Source organism: Castor canadensis, chromosome X (genome assembly GCF_047511655.1).
Source record: "Castor canadensis chromosome X, mCasCan1.hap1v2, whole genome shotgun sequence".
Classification (NCBI taxonomy): Eukaryota; Metazoa; Chordata; class Mammalia; order Rodentia; family Castoridae; genus Castor; species Castor canadensis.
In genome coordinates this window covers 61804578-61823462 of record NC_133405.1, presented here as the reverse complement: position 1 = coordinate 61823462, position 18885 = coordinate 61804578, and the positions used below count along the sequence as shown (strand labels likewise).

Here is an 18885-nt window from a genome sequence, read left to right as displayed (position 1 = left end):
ACTAATTTGGGTTTTTTCTCTCCTCATTTTAGTCAGGTTTGCCAGGGGTCTACTGATCTTTATTTTTTCAAAGAACCAACTTTTTGTTTCATTAATTCTTTGTATGGTTTTTTTGGTTTCTATTTCTTTGATTTGAGCTCTTATTTTTATTATTTCTCTCCTACTTGTTTTGGGATTTGCTTGTTCTTGTTTTTCTAGGAGTTTGAGATGTATCATTAGGTCATTGATTTGGGATCTTTCAGTCTTTTTAATATATGCACTCATGGCTATAAACTTTTCTCTCAGGACTGCCGTAGCTGTATCCCAAAGGTTCCGGTAGGTTTTGTTTTCATTTTCATTGACTTCCAGGAACTTTTTAATTTCTTCTTTTATTTCGTCAATGGTCCAATCTTCATTGAGTAATGAGTTATTTAGCTTCCAGCTGTTTGCATGTTTTTTGTCTTTACTTTTGTTGTTGAGTTCTACTTTTACTGCATTGTGATCAGATAGTATGCATGGTATAATTTCTATTTTCTTATATTTGCTGAGACTTGCTTTGTGCCCTAGGATACAATCTATTTTGGAGAAGATTACATGGGCTGCTGAGAAGAATGTATATTGTGTAGAGGTTGGATGAAATGTTCTGTAGACATCAATTAAGTCCATTTGATCTATTGCATATTTTTGATCTCGGGTTTCTTTATTGATTTTTTGTTTGGATGACCTATCTATTGATGATAATGGGATGTTAAAGTCTCCCACAACCACTGTGTTGGTGTTTATTTATACTTTTAGGTCTTTCAGGGTATGTTTGATGAAATTGGGTGTGTTGACATTGGGTGCACACAGGTTGATAATTATTATTTCCTTTTGGTCTATTTCCCCTTTTATTAGTATGGAATGTCTTTCTTTATCTCGTTTGATCAATGTAGGTTTGAAGTCCACTTTGTCAGAGATAAATATTGATACTCCTGTCTGTTTTTGGGGGCCATTGGCTTGGTAAATCTTCTTCCAGCCTTTCATCCTAAGCCTATGCTTATTTCTGTCAGTAAGATGGGTCTCCTGTAAGCAACAAATTGTTGGATCTTCCTCTTTAATCCATTTCGTCAAGTGGTGCCTTTTTATGCGTGAATTAAGTCCATTAACATTAAGCATTAGTACTGATAGGTATGTGGTGATTCCTGTCATTTAATTGTCTTAGCTGTTTGAAGGTTTGATTGTGTGTACCTAAGTTGAGGCTACTCTCTACTGTCTTGCTTTTTCTTTTCCTGTGGTTTGATGCTGCCTGTCTTTTCATGGTTAAGTTCCACTTTCTGTGTGCAGAATCCCTTGCAGAATCTTTTGTAGTGGTGGCTTTGTGGTCACATATTGTTTTAGGTTCTGCGTTTCATGGAAGACTTTTATTGCTCCATCTATTTTGAATGATAATTTTGCTGGGTAGAGTATCCTGGGGTTGAAGTTATTTTCATTGAGTGCCCAGAAGATCTCACCCCATGCTCTTCTTGCTTTCAATGTTTCTGTTGAGAAGTCTGCTGTGATTTTGATGAGTTTCCCTTTGTATGTTACTTTTTTTTTCTCTCTTACAGCCTTCAATATTCTTTCCTTAGTTTCTGAACTTTTTGTTTTAATGATGATATGTTGTGGGGTAGTTCTATTTTGATCTGGTCTCTTTGGTGTCCTGGAGGCCTTTTGCATCTGTATGAGAATATCTTTCTCTAGATTTGGGAAGTTTTCTGTTATTATTTTGTTGAATATATTACGCATTCCCTTCGCTTGCACTTCTTCTCCTTCTTCAATGCTCATGATTCTCAAGTTTGGTCTTTTGATGGAGTCAGTGAGTTCTTGCATTTTTGTTTTACAGGTCTTGAGTTGTTTAATTAATAGTTCTTTGGTTTTTCCTTTAATTACCATTTCATTTTCAAGTTCTGAGATTCTGTCTTCTGTTTGTTCTATTCCACTGGATTGGCCTTCTGTTTTGTTTTGCAGTCTGTTTTGTTCCTTTTTCTGAGGTTTTCCATACCCTGGGTGGTTTCCTTTTTAATGTTGTCAATTTTTGTCCTGAGTTCATTTATCCGTTTATTCATCATGTTCTCTCTTTCACTTTGGTGTTTATACAGTGCTTCTATGGTTTCCTTTATTTCTTCTTTTGCTTTTTCAAATTCTCTATTTTTGTTGTCTTGGAATTTCTTGAGTGTCTCCTGTACATTTTGGTTGACCCTATCCAGTATCTCATCTCATTGAGTACCTGTAGTATGTCTTCTTTTAAATTATTCTTGTGGACTTCATTGGGTCCTTTGGCATAGTTTATCTTCATTTTGTTGGATTCTGCATCTGAGTTTATGTTTTCTTCATTCCCCTCTGGTTCCTGTACTAATTTTTTGCTGTGGGGAATCTGGTTTCCCTGTTTTTTCTGTCTTCCTGTCATTGTCTTTGTTGTTGTTACTGTCCCTGTACTTTGTGCAATTAAGTATTTTCTAGCTTGTAATAATAACAATGGTAATATTTAGAATGGAAGAGTGAGCTGAGATGGAAAGGAAGAAGTTGAAGAAAGGGGGAAACAAATACACAGACAAGAAGGAGAAAACAGAACAAGGTATCAGACAAGAAAGTTTCAAAGGTATAAACAGGGTGCGTTAATGTACTAATTGACAGTAAGCTGAACAGACATTACAGAGACAGAAAGGATTGAAAATCAAAAATAATAAAAAAATAAAGATAAGAATAAAAATAAAAAATAGGTAAATGAAAGAAATATCTATATATAAAAATGAATTAAAATAAGATGAAAAATAGAAAATTAAAAAAAAGAAACAAAAAATAAAAAACCCAAAATACCTCCAAGTTCAAATGCAATGAAGTTTCAGTCTTAATAATTTGGGTGTCCATCTCAGTCTCCAATCCTGGAGAGGGTGCCTCAGATGTTGTTCTGTAGTTGTCTCATCAAAGGGGAAGCATAAAGTAGAACAAAACTACAAACACACACCAAAAAAAAAAAAACCTCCCCAAGTGTCCCAAGTTCAAATGCAATATAGTTTCAGTAAGTTTTTCAGCATGCAGGTGTAGTTCAGTTGTTCTCTCATCAAGGGTAGGGAGAAAAAGAAAAAAAAGAGTCTGGAGACAGTTCTGAGAATGGTATCTGCAGCTGTGGCTTGCCTGCCCGCTGCTGTCAGCCTGCTGTTGCTGGTGGTGTTATTTATGCAGATCTCTGGGGTGAGCTTAGCACTCACCTGGCCCCGCAAGCATTGTTTGCTCAGAGTTCTCCTGTTCGGGAGCCTCTGCTATAAGCTCTCCCCTTTCCAAGCACACTGGGATAGGTGACACTGCCCCCGCATTGTCATTCCTGCATGTTTATTTACAGTTCATGTGAGAGGTGGGTCTTCCCCCCTTCCTGTGGCGTTTTCCTCCCACCACCACTTTTACAGGCTTTCCTGGTCCTGATTACTGGGCGGTGCTGCAGCTCCTGCCAGCTGCCATGTTTGTTTACAGTTCACAAGTGAAGTGGGTCTTCCCTCCTCTCCTGTGGAGTTTTCCTCCCTCCGCCACTCTCACAAGTTTTCCCACTCCTGGTTTCTGGGTGCATGTCCCTGCTCCCGCCAAAGCCTCTCTGGCCCACCCTGCTTGTTTATTTACAGTCCTGGGAAGGATTCCCTTCCCCCGATCTTTGGCGCTCAGGGCACCCCACCCTCTTTCCCGTGTGTCTTTATTGTTCTTATTGCTTATTAGTCAGTTTCTCTTTTTTTCCCTGGGTGGGGGTTGGTCTGTCCAGGGGGCTATGCTGCTTTGGCCCAGGCTTCTCTGTGGGAGTACCATGGTACCATGAAGCTCACCTGGTCCGCGTCTTTCCAAGCCATCTGGGCGCGGGTGACTGGTGGCCTGGGGTCCTCCTGTTTTCTCTGTTTAACATGAAGTGGAGATTCTCTGTGCTGGCTGGAGGTGTGGAGGGGTCAAAGTTATGCCTCTTCTCAGTGATTATGCCTGCAACGTGTGTCTCCAGCGTCTCTCCAAGATTTCACTATAGGAGGCTCGCTTTCTGCTTCCTCCCTCTAGCCACCATCTTGGAATCCCCCAGCATCTGCATTTAAACCTTATAATTCTAATATCCAACGAAATATATTTGAGACTACTGAATAGTTTTTTTCAGAGTATTAGAAATTCAGAAAGTTTATATCATAGTTTAAACTATTGGACACTTTCATAAATGATCTATTATTATTTCATATAATCTGGAAAATTACACCTAAAATAGCATAAAAAGTTGCCATACTATAAATTTAAAAGTAAAAATCTTTTAAAAAAGAACCTTATATAAAATATATTCACCAGTTCAAGGATCATGCCCATGAAAATGTATGTAATATGATTTATTTTTCCTTGGGAAGCGAATTCAAATATTCATTCATTCGAGATCCAAATAAATTATTTAACCCAAGTATCTGAATTGTACTTTATATATATACTAACTTTTTATTGCTTTAAGTAATAGCCAGCAAATTATTGACTTATAATTAAGTAATGAAAAAGTGTGTGAGTGAATAAAATGGACCATGATACAACAGAGTTCCAAATAGCTCTTTCAGTATGGAAGGCATTTTCCCTTCCCAGATGAATAAAAGAAGAGAAATGAAAGTGTTAGGCATACCTCTAAATGCTCTCCTTGCTTTGGATACTAATTAATAGTAGAATAAGATTGATAACTGGTGAGCTAGTAGTGAAAGTGATCTCTTTGTTTAGTTAAAGACACATGAAGAAGTGCTCAACATCCCTGGCTATAAAGAAAATGCAAATCAAAACCACACTAAGATTCAACTTCACTCCCTTTAGAATGGTTGCCATCAAGAACACCAACAACAACAAATTTTTACAAAGATGTGGGGGTTAAAGGAACTCTCGTACATTGCTGATGGTAGTGTAAGTTAGTACAACCATTATGAGCAACAGTATAGAGGCTCCTCAAAAAACAAAAACAAATAAACAAAAAACCAAAAAACCAAACTGCTATGTGATCCAGCAATTCCACTCCTAGGGATATACCTGAAAGAAAGTAAGTCAGGTTGCAATAAAGGCACCTTCATACCCATGTTTATTGCAACATTATTCACAATAGCTAAGCTATGGAAACAGCCAAAATGGCCACTATTGATGAATGGATTAAGAAAAAGTGGTATTTATATACAATCTAATTTTACTCAGCTACAAAGGAGAATGAAAATTTCTCATTTGCAGGTAAATTGATGGAACTGGAGAACATCATCTTAAGTGAAGTTAGCCAGGTTCAAAAGGCCAAAAGTCCCTTGTTTTCTCTCATATGTGGAATATAGACGTACTATAAATATTTTTAAACCAATTGAAACTAACATAAGATAAGAAATAAAGTAGAATGAAGAAAAATAGATGAGGTGAACGAATTCTGGCTCTACAATATATTTACATAGAAATGCCACAAGGAAATTCCTTGTATAACTATCTAAAAAAAACAGGATGTCATTTTTTTTTTCTTTTACAAAGGGGACGAGGAGCAGTGAAGAGGTCTGGCAGAGATGAACCAGTGTGGGTTTCAATACACATGTGTATGGAAGCAATGCTAGGAATCTCTCTGTATAGCTATCTTTATCTCAAAATTGCAAAATGCTATGTCATTCTTGCTATCTCTTACATTTTCTCTTCAACAAAATCGGTGAACAAGAGGACAGAACAGGTTCTGCCTGGAAGCAGGGTTGTGGGTAAAGGGAGAAAGGGAAGGGGAGCGGCCCACACAATGTATACACATGTGAGTAAATGTAAAGATAATACAATAAAATAATGAAAAAAAATCTGAGATTAGGAAGGCTTATCAGGTCCTGCCCAATGGGAAAGGGAGGCTGGTACCAGAAAGCGGGGATGAAGTGAGGAAAGGGTATAGGATGGGTGAATATTGTGCAGATACTGTTTACACATGTATGCAAATGGAAAAATAAGACTTGTTGAAACTATCCTAGGAATGGTGTTGTTGGGGAGATAAAGGAGAATGGTGGAAGGGGGAACTCAATTATGGTATATTTAATATATTTTAACAGCTTTTCTAAATGCCACAATGTATTTCAAGTCAGGACATAGGTAAAAAAAAGAAATTTGATTTTCCAAGAACAGGAAGTTGTATAATGAATCAAGCAAATTGAAAAAAAGAAAACAACTTTTCTCTCAAGAAAATTAAAATCAAAAGCACAGGGATGTGCATACACATGTACATTCCACATGTATTTAATGAATTCTAAATTTTGACAGGAATCATCAGTGCACTTCTAGTTCAATCTATTTCCATATAACCCTGAGACGACTATATCTCTGTACATTTTAATAGAAATTTGAATTATTATATCAAAATCTATGAGAATAGGAAATATTGTTTTTATGAAGTTTTGAAAGTCAAAAGAAAGAACACTCAAGTGTCTAATCCATAGAAGCCTAAGTATGAATGTATACTGTAAATTTACTGGTAAAATACAGGTGTCAGCACTGAGACCTAAAAAATGAGGTCTCCTTTAACTTCAGCGTAGTATATATTACATTGTTAATTGGTGAAAGATAAGTGCCAGATTGAGAAAAGTCACAGAGGGAATCACTGCATATGATAACCAGAACCACACTTTTAGGAAAAGGATATATGTTACACAGATTGCTAGCTGAACAAAGGGGTAGGAAATTTTAATTCATCACTTATTCCTGAAGCATTATATTCCACACTGTGGAAAGCTGCCTTTTCTGTTGCTTTAAAGGATGCATTTTTTTTAAAGAAATCAGGAGAAAAGGATACAGTAAGATTGGTATTTATAGAATAGGCCATGATTAGTTTGCAATCTTTGTTAACATGACAAGCAAAACACCATTACTTGTTTCTGGATGTGTTATTCATGATAGATGCATTACTCTGAGTTTCCAGTGTCAATTTAGATTTATTCTGTGGCTGCAAAAGTTGTTCTAACAGCAGAACACAACTGTGATACCTTTCAGAGAAATGTTAATCACAGTCCACTGAATCTGTATGTATTATTTAGTGCCATCAACACTTCCAGAGATTTCCAGGTTTTCTTTCTCTGTTATTTATTTGTGTTCATGGTTATTGGTTGTGCATTGTTGCCATTACAGTATGATAATAAAGAGTAACCATAGTAGCCAATGGCCAGTCTAGACTCTTACCCAAAGCAGCATTGACTATGAATGAATGTACAGAATATTAAGGAATTTAAAATTGTGAATAATCAGTTACAAGTAGCCAAGAATAGAACACACACTTATTCTCTAGTTTGGTTTGCTGAACAAAGTGAGAAAAAATTAGCTTACTCAAAATCTTAAAAGCTAAAAGATGCATTTTCTAAAGTATTATCTATGGGAAACTAATACAGAGAGATAATTTTAAAAGTACAAATAAATATAATTTTTCTGGTCTATTATGGTTGAGAATTAAACAGAAAGCTAGAATTACATATGACCTTAATCCAATAATGTGGCTCATCATTGATGTAGTTCTTTTCTAGGTTTGAGCAAAATACTAATTGAAAGTTACCTTATGTAAGGATTTAGTGAGAATATACAGCCAAAGGACTTCTCTGGGATTTCAGTCACTGGAGAGCATTGTTTTGTGAAACAAAATTGTGAACAAAAAATATGTAATAAACCTAGGGATATTATCATTCAAATATTCTTTTTTTAGTTGGTAGAGCCAGCTGAGGCTTTATTTCTGAAAAAAAAATTCTTTTAATTGAGTTTTGGTGGATAGCTGGGGCAAGGGAGGGCTCCTGGCAGTAGGCTCCTCCCAAGGGGTTGTTAAGGGTTAGGGCTGAGCCTCAGGTGGGTCTCTCCTTCCCTGCTCTCGCCTGTACAGCTGTCTCCCCCACTGGCTCCAGGGCAGCCACAGGAGGAGTATAGGCTGAGAGGGGCTGCAATGTCCATTCACTTGGGCAGGACATCAGAGGACTCGAACACCAACTTCCCATCATGGTCCTTGACATTCACAACCATGGCCTTGGTGCAGGTGAAGGTGCTGGAGCCTGCAGGAGAGCTGAAGCTGGTCTGGAAGGAGCTCATGCTATAGCTGAGGCCAGGCCTGGGCTTCAGAGGCTCCCATAGGCCAAGTTCAGCCCTCATGCATAGCCACTATTTGACTTTGTATGAATACTCAAGTTTTGCATTCTATACTCCAACCTTCTCTCTTCACCCTCCAGCAGCTTGAGGTAGGTAACAATCTCGAATGTCAAGGGCCAGTTTGACATTCATGAGCTCCTGGTACTCACAAAGCTGCTGTGCCATGTCCTGCTTGTCCCGCTGCTGGGCTGCCTCCAGCTCAGACAATTTGTTATTGGCATCCTTAATGGCCAACTCTCCACACTGCTCAGCATCAGCAATGGCGGCCTCCAGTGATGCCCTCTGGCTTGTGAGGGCCTCAATCTCCACCTGCAGGCAGATGATGTTATGGTTCATCTCAAAGATCTCTCTTTGAGCAGCACAGATCATCCCCACGCTTCCCAGCCAGTGTCTGCAGCTCCTTTTACCTGATCTGTTACATGTTCACAGCCTCAGCTCTGTTGTGGTTGGCAAATTCCTCATATTGGGTGCGGACCTCAGCAATGATGCCGTCCATGTCCAGAAAGCGGCTGTTGTCCGTGGACAGGACCACAGTCATGTCTGAGATCTGAGACTGCAGTTCACGGATCTCCTCTTCATGTATCTGCCTAAGGAAGTTGATCTCATCAGTCAGCCGTTCCAGGCGAGACTCCAGATCCACCTTGTTCATGTAAGCTTCATCCACATCCTTCTTGAGGACAAATTCATTTCCCATCTCCATATGCTTATTGATCTCATCTTCATACTTATTCTTGAAGTCCTGAACCAGCCCCTGCATGTTGCCAAGCTCTGCATCCAGCTTCAGCTTCTCCTGGCCCAGTGAATCAAGCTGCCTCCGAAAGCTGCCTCCGAAGGTTGTTGATGTAGCTCTCAAACGTGTTGCCCATGTTGCTCCGACCATCTTCTGCTGCTGAGGAGACTCTGCTTGGTCTCCAGCATCTTGTTCTGCTGCTCCAGGAACCACACCTTGTCAATGAAGGTGATGAACTTATTGTTGAGGGACTTGATGTACTTCTTCTCCTGAGTGTGCACAGTCTGGATGGTGGGGTCCACCTCCAGCTCAGGGGATTCAGCAGACTCTGGTTCACTGTGACGTCTGTGATCTCCCCAACACCAGGCTCAACAAAGCCTCCACCCAGACCCATGCCAGTGCCCAGGTAACCGCTGCTGCTGCCCACCTGGGAGAAGCTGGAGGAAGTGATACAGGCACCATGCCCACTGTGTAGGAGCAGCTGCTGAAGGTTCGGGGGCCAGAGGTGGACACCTTGTAGATTTTCTGGGTCACTCTGATGGACATGGTGGAGGATGAAATGAAAACAAGCCAGCTGAAGACAGAACTTCAAGAAGAAGCCTAGAGCTGCTTCAAGGAAATACATTCAAATACTCTGAAATCATTTTTTCTAATAAATAAATTAAAAAACATGTTTGAACTTAAAAGGTCGCTTTCAATTTAGATGAACTCAAAGACAGAGAAAGCTGTTTTATATTTTTTCTTTATTCACTTATTCATATGCACATACATTTAGGGGCAATTTCTTCCCCTGCACCCCTCCCAGCCCGACCCCCCCTTCCAAGCAAAACCTGTTCTGCCCTTTTCTCCAATTTTGTTGAAGATTAGACATAAGCAATAATAAGAAAGACAAAACGTTTTTGCTAGTTGAGATAAGGATACAGAGAGATTCCTAGCATTGCTTCCATACACAAGGGTATTACAACCTGAATTAATTCATCTCTACCTGACCCCTTCACAACTTCCGGGTCACCTTCCCATATTGACCTCTGTCATTTTAAGGTTACTGTATTAGCTCTTCTGCAGTGGGGACATCAAACACTTTCAAGTTTTGGGTTTCCTACCTATCCCCACTCCTCCCGTATGTGCTTTCCCATAAGCATGTGATACAAGTCCAACAATTTTGCTGCATTTGCCCAAGATCTAAAGTCAGCATATGAGGGAGAACATACCATTTTTGGTCTTCTGAGCCTGGCTAACATAGCTCAGAATGATGTTCTCCAGTTCCATCCATTTACTTGCAAATGACAAAATTTCATTCTTCTTTGTGACTGAATAAAATTCCATTGTGTATAGATACCATATTTTCTTAATCCATTTGTCAGTAGTGGGGCTGTTTCCATAACTTGGTTATTGTGAATAGAGCTGCAATAAACATGGGCGTGCAGGTGCCTCTGGAGTAACCTGAGTAGCATTCCTTTGGGTATATCCCTAGGTGTGGGATTGCTGGATCATATGGCAGATCTATGATTACTTTTTTAAGAAGCCTCTATATTGTTTTCCATAGTGGTTGCGCTAACTTGCATTCCCACCAGCAGTGTATGAGGGTTCCTTTTCCCTTATATCCTTGCCAACACCTGATGTTGGTGGTGTTTTTGGTGACAACTGTTCTAACAGGGGTGAGGTAGAATCTTAGTGTGGTTTTGATTTGCATTTCCTGTATTACCAGAGGTGATGAGCATTTTTTCATCTGTTTATTGGCCATTTGAATTTATTCTTTTGAAAGAGTTCTATTTAGTTCAGTTGCCCATTTCTTTATTCGTTCATTGATTTTGGGAGAGTTTAGTTTTTTGAGCTCCTTGCATATTGTGGTTATCAGTCCTTTGTCTTATGTATAGCTGGCATATATTTTCTCCCACTGTGTGGGTGGTCATTTCATTGTAAAGACCATTTCTTCTGTTGTGCAGAAACTTTTTAATTTTATGTAGTCTCATTTGTCCATTCTTTCTCTTAGTTGCTGAGCTGCTGGTGTTCTATTGAGGAAGTTCTTGCCCATACTTACTAGTTCCAGAGTATTCCCTGCTCTTTTCTGTACTAACTTCAGAGTTTCTGGTATGATATTAAGGTCCTTGATTCATTTTGAGTTGATACTAGTACAGGGTGATAAACATGGATCGAGTTTCAGGTTTTTGCAGGCAGATAACCACTTTCCCCAGCAACAGTGATTGAAGAGGCTGTCTTTTCTCCATCATATGTCTTTGGTGCCTTTGTCAAAAATAAGGTGGGCATAGCTGTGTGGATTCATATCTGGGTCTTCTATTCTGTTCCACTGGTTTTCATATTTGTTTTGTGACAGTACCATGCTGTTTGTATTGCTATTGCTTTGTAATATAGTTTGAAGTCAGGCATTGTGATACCTCCAGCACTGCTCTTTTTTGCTGAGTATGCCTTAGCCATTCATGGTGTCCTGTGTTTCCAAATGAATTTTAGGGTAGATTTTTCAATCTCTGTGATGAATGTCATTGGGATTTTGATGGGAACTTCATTAAACATGTAGATTGCTTTTGGTAGTACAGCGATTTTTACATGTTGATTCTACTAATCCATGAGCATGGGAGATCTTTCCACCTTCTGAGGTCTTCCTTGAGCTCTTTCTTCAGGGGTTTATAGCTCTCCTTCTACAGATCATTCATACCCTTTGGAAAGTGTACTGCTACGTATTTGATTTTTTTGAGGCTATTGTAAATGGAATTTTTTCCATATATTCTTTCTCAATTTGTTGGTTGTTGGTGTATAGAAAAGCTAATGATTTTTGTAAGTTGATTTTGTATCCTGCCACCTTGTTGTAGCTGTCTATGGTGTCTAGTAGTTTTTTGGTAGAGTTTTTTGGTCTTTATAATAGAGGACCATGTCATTTGTAAATAGGGATATTTTGACATTTACCTCACCTATTTGTATTCCTTTTATTTCTTCTTCTTACCTAAATTCTCTGGCTAGGCATTCCAGGGCTATGTTTAATAGGAGTGGGGATAGTGGGCACCTTTGTCTCATTCCTAATTTTAGTGGAAATGGTTTCAGTTTTTCTCCATTAAGTATGATGTTGGCTGTAGGTTTGTCAAATATAGCCTTTACAATGTTGAGGTATATTCCTTCTATTCCTAGTTTTCTTTGAGGTTTTATCATGAAGTGGTGTTGAATCTTATCAAAGGCTTTTTCTACATCAATTGAGATGATAAAGTGGTTTTTGTCTTTGCTTCTATTAATGTGCTGTATTGCATTTATGCATTTGCGTATGTTGAACCACTCCTACATCCCTGGAATGAAACTGACTTGATCATGGTAAATGATTTTTCTGGTATGTTATTGGATTTGGTTTGGCATTATTTTAATGAGGATTTTTGCATTGAAGTTCACTAAGTAAATTAACCTATAGTTCTCCTTTTTGGAGGTGTCTTTTTCTGGTTTTGGGATGAGTATAATACTGGCTTCATAGAATGAGTTAGGCAGTGTTCTTTCCATTTCTGTTTCATGGAAAAGTTTAAGGAGAGGTGGTATTAGTTCTGTTTTAAAGGCCTGATAGAATTCAGCAGATAATCCATCAGGTCCTGGACTTTTCATTTTGGGGGGACTCTATTGCTGCTACAATTTCATTTTGTGTTATAGACCTATTAAGGGTATTAATATCCTTTTAGTTCAATTTTGGATGATCATAAGTTTCTAGAAATCTGCCCATTTCTTGAAGATTTTCAAATTTATTGGAATATCGGTACTCAAAGTTGTCTCTGACGATGCCTTGTATCAAGTGGCTTTTGCAGTTACCTCGCTTTTGCATTTCTGATTTTACTGATTTGGGTTTTTTCTCTCCTCATTTTAGTCATGTTTCCCAGAGGTCTGTCAATCTTGTTTATTTTTCCAAAGGACCAGCTTTTTGTTTCATTGAGTCTTTGTATGTTTTTTGTTTGTTTGTTTGTTTCTATTTCATTAATTTCAGCCCTTATTTTTATTATTTCTCTACTTCTGCTTGTTTTGGGTTTTGCTTGTTCTTGTTTTTTCTAGGAATTTGAGATGTAGCATTAGGTCACTGATTTGAGATCTTTGTGTCCTTTTAATATATGTACTCATGGGTATAAACTTTCCTCTTAGGACTGCCTTTTCTGTGTTCCATAGGTTCTGGTACGTCATGATTTCATTTTCATTAACTTCCAAGAAACTTTTAGTTTCCTCTTTTAGTTCATCAATGACCCACTGATCATTGAGCAATGTAGTGTACAGCTTCTAATTGTTTGCTTATTTTCTGCTGTTTTTGAGTTCTAGTTTTCATGAATTGTGATCAGATAGAATGCATAGGATTATTTCTATTTTCTTATATTTGATGAGGCTTGCTTTGTGCCCTAAGATATGATCAATTTTGGATAATGTTCCATGGGCTCCTGTTTTCTTTGTTTTTTTTTAAAGTCCAAATTAAAGGTGTTTATTAGCCTTCCTAATTAGTTGTCATCAGGTATGGAGAGTCATAAAAATATTCCAATGATATTTATTTTGTATATTTTACAAACAGTTTGACTCAGCTATCTTTTTTCTTATAAAGTATATGAATGCAAAACTCAGGTTGAGAGAAAGGATCTACCTGACCCAAAAGCCTTATATTGTTGTCATACCAGTCATAAAATGTAGTAAGCCTTTCCCAATCACAGATCAGGCAGAAACACCCTAGCTCATGGCCACTACCAATGCCGTCAGCATGTTTCGGCTTTTCCTAGTAATTGTTCATACAAGATCATTTCAAAGATCCTATAGCTTCTAAGTACATAAGTTGTACTAATGTTACACATTGGTTGTGCTTTATGAATAAGATTGTAGAACGTATTGGTACATAAAGAATGACTCTGCAACAAGTATTTCAAAGACAGAATATAATATCCCTTGCACCATGAATATATGAATAAAGCATTTTTAGCTCAAACTATTTTTTTATCTCTCTTGAAATTGATTACCATAGAAACAATCTTATTAGGCATACAGTCTTCTGTTTTAAACATCAGGTTGTCTACAAAATTCCAAGCATTTTAAGTTACCTTTCCCTGGGTGGAAAATAATATAGATATACACAAGATCATATTAAAATATATTGGTAGTGAATATATGTATACAATGTGTGTGTAATATGTACATGTTTCATTAAAGTTTCAAATTAATGCATTGCTCCCAGAATTATTTCTTTTCTATTGGGAAAAACACATCTGTGACACTCCCACATAAGAGAAAAATACTAGAAATGGAGAGGTTCCCTTGAGCTGAAAAAAATTAATTTAGTAGGAGTACAGGAATGATTTAAAAGTACACACAACAGTTTATCGATTCCTTTGAGATTTCTTCTAAGGATTTACGACTAAACAGAATATCTTAAGTTAAAATCAACTCTGAAAATAAAATTCTATCCCCAGTATACCAAGGACAAGACATCTAGAGCTACTATCAAATATGCCAAACCTACCACTTTTAGCACCATTCAATGTTCTATTTTTATATAATTTATATGTAAAAGTTATTTTCCCCATAAAGTGAATATAATTTCTTATAATACAAACACAGAATAAAGTTTGTTGCTTTTTGCAAAATATCAGAACTGTGTGCACATTTTTAGTGAATTTTCTTGTTGAACTCATAAATATATTCCTACATATTATTTACTTAAGCTATTTTATTTTCTATTAACATATTACATCTCAAGCTCTGAAATTTTTTCAACCAGATTTTATGAAAATTGACATAGGGGATTTTTATGACTATTTTAAATAAGTAAGTAAATAGTTATACTAAGACAGAAAAATACCTAATTTTGACAATATTTGAGATACCAGAGAACTTGTTAATATTAAATGACTCTCATTTATATGATATTGCTTAGCTCTGAGCTTTTCTTAATTTATTGAGAGGCTTATATTGTCATAAAAATAGAGTTAACTATCTTTTCTACAGAAATAATCTTGAAAGATCATGGCCTAGTCATTGTGCCTTGAGGGACTGGAAAAGAAAAGATCTTTGAGTTCACTGATTTCACTAATGTGAAGAACATAATATCTATTTTTCACTGGTGTTGTAAAGATAAATGAGAGTTTTCTGTCTAGCTACAGTAATGATACCACACAGCTACCTCAATATTACTGATAATACACTATAGGGACAAAGTAGACACTAGGGAAAATAAGGTTTAGTATATGGAATTTTATTTTAAAAACTTGCCAATAGAGATGGGATTTTAATTTTGATAAATCTACGGTACCTTAAAAAATCTGATCAGCCATTTTATATTACTAGTTTCCATTATTTAGCTGATGTGTAAAGATTGACTCTTGATATATGTAGTGCTCATCCTTCCAAAGTGGCCAATGGGGAAAAGAAGACACATAGGAAACTCTTTTAAGATGGTGATTATCATATTAACTTAAATTTCTATTATGTTTGTTTCCTCCATGAGAAATGAAAGACATAATGTCTTTGTCATTCATACTCAGAGTATCTCTAATTCTCCCCCTTTAGTGAAGAAAAATTTCTTTAATAAATACAATATATTAACAATGTAGTACCATTAACATCAAACGGTTTATACTGCACTAAAACATAATATGAGAATAGACATGTGCTTAATTATACTGAAAGATAAAGAAATAAACATAAAAAGAAAAATTTTAACATCAACATTTTGGAAAATATATACTTCAGAATTACAGGGATTGAGAGTTAAGTTTTTCAACTTTCACAATAGCTTATGTTTTATTTTATTTTTTAACTTTATTTTTTATCATATTGTTGTTATACTGGGGGTACATTGTGACATTTAGTAAAGTTCTTACAATATATCATAGTTTAATTCACCCCCTCCATCATTCACTTTTATCCTCCCTCCCCTCCATTCTTGGAATAGTTTCAGTGTGTCTCATTTTTCCATTTTCATACATGAACATATAATATTTTCACTATGTTTATCCTCCTCCACTCTTTCCTTATATCCTCTTCCCTCCTTCTCTTGCCAACCCCCAGACAGGACGTGTTTTATCTTCCTGTTCATTTTTGTGAAAAGGTGTTTTTGTTTATTTAAGATAGCTCTACAGGAAGTCTCATTAGGACATTTCCATGTATAAGGATATTCCACATTGCAATTGCAAGATTGTTCTGCTTGAATAGGTCACTTGAAAAGGAAATCCTTTAAAAAGAATTGAGGCTGGTGATCATATTTACTAATTGTATTATACAAATTGATATTTTAGGCTATGAAAACTGAAGGTTATTAAATAATGTGAGAAATTTTCTGATCTGTAAAAGGCAGAAGAAAAAAATATTTCCCTGGTAAGACTTAAAAGTTAGGAACAATCAGACACCGGAATTAGAATTTTTAGAACCACTTATTATAAAAAATATTAATGCTGTATTTCCAAGCTTTCCTGTATTTCTTAGAAACTCCTTAAGGTGAGTAGTGCAATAGATCCCATAATATAATTGTAAAGATTGTAAAAACCTTTGAGGAGCTATTAATAAATACTTCTCTGTGTCTTTGGTTAAAGAATTGCAGACTAAATATCTTTGTCTTATTTAACTGTATAGCTAAATATAAACTCATAACTTAAAACATTAAGAATAAAAATAATTGCAACTATTAAAATTTAGAGTGAATTGTTCAAACATGATTATTTGCTACTTTGTTAAAGTAAAGATTATATTATGTTTTCTGCAAGTATATCAATTAGATTGTGGGAGAAGTAGTTGTTCTAATTAACACCAAATCTACTAGCAATTTTTCTTAAGTACTGATGTGGGAATATTTTTGCTGGTTTATACATCAGAAAAAATTAAGTTGCTATTGAGGTGAAATAAGTGATTCTATACTAATTCTTTGCTCAAACTACAAATGCACCATATCCTATTTTACAATATTTTGAAAAATGTGAGAAACCTGCTTTAACTTCATTAGTAGTAAGATCCATGGAGCTAAAACCTTCTTGGGGAATTTGACTTATCCAAGTTTATGAGGAATACAAATGCACTAGACAGACTGCATATTAAATTCTATAAAATACTTTTTATTTTTAAAATAATGACTGAATATGAAGGGGAAAAGATGAACTCTGAATTATTATTTCATTGTCTCAGGCAATGTGAATTTTTGAAAAGGCAATTAAGCCTTTTAAGATATTTTGTAAGTTTTATGCAATGCAGTTATAGAGAGGGAAAAACTTGAAAAGAAATTTTTGTATATCTGAGATCTTTCTATATAAAGTACAGGATTGCTCTCAAATGTGTATTACTAATCGCTATATCATCCCATACATTAATATTCTTATTTTTATTTCAAGTTTTCATTGATTAATATTTTATTATGTTCTCTTATTTACATTTTCATATTTTGTCTTCTAAATTTTTATTATGTTATTGTTGTACTGGAGGTACATTGTGACATTTACAAAAGCTTTTACAGAATATTATAATTAAATTCACCTTTCAGCATTCTTCTTTATCCCTCCTCCCCCCATTCCTGGAGTATTTGCAACTTGAACCAATCAAGTCTGTTGGATATTAGGTTCCCTGTGGACATTATACATTAATGATACAAATAACATATCATTACACAACATTTGTAATTACCATTGAATTTTCTTTTAATGTAAAACTTTTACTGAACATTTGTAATAAAAAGAATATGTGGATTGGTGTGTGATACATGTATGGGGATACTTATCACCTTATGATGGTGTTTTACATCACACAAATGTAAAGTACTTTTCATTTAAAAAAATTTTTTAGGATATATTCATTGTACAGGGGGATTCATAGTAACAATTCTGATTAGGCTTACATCGTACATTACTTACATCTTACCCATTGTCTCTTCCCCTCAACCCCCTATATGCCCCACTTAAAGCAATTGCAAGAGTTTTCTTATTTTTATTTCACATAGGTATATGAAGTCCATCAACCATACACCCTCACTTTAATCTTCTTCATTCACTCACCTCCCTCCCACTAGTACCCTCCACCCCACACATAATGTACCCCCTCTGATTTATATTGCCCATAGACACTGTACTCATTTTACAGTTCTTTCAATCTTAATATTTTAGTTGATATTCAAAGGGATTCTCAGTGTATCTCTGCTGTGGGTGTACTTTATTTTGGTCTGTTCAACCCCTTCCATTGCTCTCACTTGCCCTTTACCTCCCACCCCCATTATTCAACAGCTTTCAATACACATCTATATATCCTCTATCTTGACAGATGTTATGCTATATGACAGTACCAATGCTCTATCCTTCTCTTTTCCTTTCCTTCTTTCTCTGAGTTCCATAGAGTACTTCCACTATTACAAACATGTTCTACATAGGAGTTTTTATATCATCACTCTTGTTTTTGTGTTTATTTATCTTTTGGATCTGTCTTCTACATTTGAGAGAAAATATGCAGCTTTGGTCTTTTTAAACCTGGCTTACTTCACTTAACATAACTTCCTTTAATTGCATCCATTTACCTTCACACCACATGTCATTATTCCTTGTGCCTGAGTAAAACTCTATTGTGAATATACCACATTTTCTTGATCCATTCATCAGTTTTAGGGCAACTGGATGGTTTCCAAAGCCTGCTATTGTGAATAGTACTGCAATGAACATTGGTGTGCCAGTATCTTTGTTGATTCCTGACTTACATTCCTTTGGGTAGATGCCCAGGACTGGTATTGCTGAACAATATGGCAGTTCTATCTTTAGCATTTTGAGGGATATTCATAATGCTTCCCATAGTGGTTGTACTAATTTGAATTCCTACCAGCAGTGTATAAAGGTTCCTGTTTTGCCACTTTCTTGCCATCATTTGTTATTTTTATTGGCCTTCAATATAGCCATTCTAACTGTGGTGAGATAAAATGTGACTGTTATTTTGATTTGCAACTCCTTTATAACCAAGGAATTTGAAAACTTTTTAATGTATTTATTGGCCATTTCTACCACTTTGTAAAATTCCCTGTATAGTTCATGTGACCATTTTTTCATTGAGATATTCACAATTTGGGGATTGAGTTTTTTTGAGAT

The 18885-nt window shown here is 36.1% G+C and overlaps 1 protein-coding gene and 1 pseudogene across 3 annotated transcripts in view; one reads left to right on the top strand and one right to left on the bottom strand.

Moving 5' to 3' along the window:
- Pcdh11x (protocadherin 11 X-linked) overlaps positions 1 to 18885 on the top strand; it is a 633628-nt gene that overhangs the window by 547617 nt on the left and 67126 nt on the right. The gene's annotated exons all lie outside the window — the stretch shown is intronic.
- On the bottom strand, positions 7906 to 9376 carry LOC141419637 (keratin, type II cytoskeletal 8 pseudogene; annotated as a pseudogene).